The sequence below is a fragment of the Melospiza melodia genome, chromosome Z (assembly GCF_035770615.1).
Source record: "Melospiza melodia melodia isolate bMelMel2 chromosome Z, bMelMel2.pri, whole genome shotgun sequence".
Classification (NCBI taxonomy): domain Eukaryota; kingdom Metazoa; phylum Chordata; class Aves; order Passeriformes; family Passerellidae; genus Melospiza; species Melospiza melodia.
The window spans coordinates 54,557,995-54,560,492 of NC_086226.1; positions in this window are offsets into that span (position 1 = coordinate 54,557,995).

Below are 2,498 nucleotides of genomic sequence, written 5' to 3' on the forward strand. Positions count from 1 at the left end.
TCCCTTCTGCCTATGCCAATCTTTAGACTCAAATCTATATTCACTGTGCAAAAACCTGAAGTATAGAGAAAAGAAAGATTGTCTTCTAAATATTCAGGTGTGAGAGAAAAAATCCAGTCCTATGCAAAAAGGAGATTTAAAAACCCTCTATTTTTTTACAAATAATTTAAAAGAAAGCCAGGTGTTTTAAGGTGTTTATTAGCAGAAAATTACCATAACATATGGGGATTTTATTTTTGTCACATTCATGTTACTCATTGCTAGTAGTTTTGAAACCAGAGGGAGCTCATTCATTAACTCTTATAGTTACTTGACTGCGCAAGGGCGTATGAGGCCCAAAGTCCGGCTAGCTGGAGGGGTATCAGCCGAGCCCCCGCTGCATCTGAGATCAGCCCCCCTTGGCGTCGTGGCCTCGGGCTGGGCCGGATCGCGGACTGGATTATACGCGCTGGACAAGACGAGGAAAGGGAGCGACCACTTGCTGGGGGTTAGCGTCGGTTTATTGAAGGATGGCAGGTACCAACGGAGGGAGGGCACCGACCAGCAAAATGGCCTCAAGCAAGGGGAGAGGCGAGGTTTTAAAGGGGAGGGGTGGAGAAGGGAGGGAAGCCCAGCTAGCCAATGGGAAAACATATAGGGAGGTGCATAACATAACTGACATGCAAACATATCCAATAAACACAAAGTTAAGGAGGAGCCCCGGGACCCCAGCCAACCACAACCCCCAAAGCGAAGAAGGTTCTCGAAAGCTGGGAGGAGTGGGGGGTGATTGACTGGGCCCAGGGAGGAGGAAAAACTTACTTATATGGTAGAATAGGGGAGGGAAAGTTACGTAACTTGAGCGATTGACAACTGAGGGGGGCAGGGGTAACCACAGCAACATAACTGTAAGGAGAGCTGTGGCGGGAAAACTGGGGAGGGAAGAACCATTTTACAAGGTACAAAGGGGGAACAATACATAAAATGGGAGAACAAAAGAGAAACTTAAAAACGCACTACAACACTTGACTAACCTTTACAGTGTCGTCAAATATTTTGCTGTGCACATGTTGTATAGTATACTTATTGCTGGTTTTAATTTTGATTGATTTTTTTAAAATTTCTGCTTCTAAAATAATATATTAAAGTTTTCATTTAAATTTTGGTGGATGCTGCTTATTCACTTTGAAAGAAAAAGAAATATTTTATTGAGTGTATAGAGTATAAGAAATTATTTTAGTAAGTTTTTCGTTCTTCTGGTAGCTTCTTCCTATTCTTTCCCCTTCACCCGTTTTTTAGTTTGTTTTGTTTTGGGGTTTTTTGTTTGTTTGTTTTTTCCTTTGGTTGATTGGCTTGAGTTGGGTTCTTTCCGTGTAGATTCTGAAGAATTCCTATTCTGTCAGGAATAGGGGAGCCAGTAACTGGAGCAGTCTGCCCAGCATTGGCAGTGTTTGCAAGGAATGTAAAATTGGTGGCTGGGAGAGGGATTTTTTTTTATTGACCTGTCATTTTATTTTTTCAAAGCCTTTTCTTTCTCTGAACAATGTTTGTTAGGCCATTGAGATTTGCTGTGACAAGTTGTCAGTATAGCTTACTGCTCAATCCCAAATTGAGAACCATGCTTGAAGACTCCAAGGAAAACTAGAGATGATTTGCCAAGTAAGGTAAAAATGGAGGAAGGTAGAGCATGGGACATCTTGAGGGTTTTTATGCTTGAGGTGTAAGGCGGTTTAGGCTTTTTTTTTTTATGAAAACAACCATCCCTGTGTCCCTTTCTTTCCTTGTCCCTCCCACTTTGAAGAGAACCTGAGGAAATTAAAAACCTCATGAGCCACCTCTGGGTTTATTTTCTGAGGATTTTGGGAGCAGTACATTGTTTAAAACTGTAACAGCAAAAGCTTTTGCCTGTCTGGAACCTACATTACTGGATCTTGAGTTACAGTTTCAGAAAAAAATTGCTTGTTAGTAGGCAACTGACCAAGTTTCATTTCATGTAAACCTTGCAGAAGTTAATAGAGCTGACTGTAAACCTTCAGTGCTGTTTTGTGGAAATATTTCTCCTATAATGAGTAGGGAAACTTCCTTTGAAGTTTTTGTTTTAGCACACAAGAGGATAGAAGTCTTCAGACTTCAGATGGCACAAATAATCCAGATTTTTATTCTGCTTGTGCAAAGCAAGAGTCATGTTATTCAAACTGCAAAATCAAATTACGTGTTGTGTTTGGTTTAGGTGATGAAGTCACACCTGCCCCTCTTTTTTTGCATTTGCATTAATATTTAGCCATCTCTGCTACAATAACTGCTTGTGCCTTCTGTTATCTTCCTCCCTCCCCCACCTTCCCACCTTAAAGGCAATGTTACTTGTATGACCTTCTCCCTCTCCTCCATTGTCCTTGTCTTCATTTGCAATGTGTGCTCTCTGGAAAACCACTGTCATGCCTGTGGTCCAGTGCAGGCAAGAAGATCTCAATAAAGCTGTTTACAGCATGACTGCTCTGCAGATAGTTCACTACAGTTTT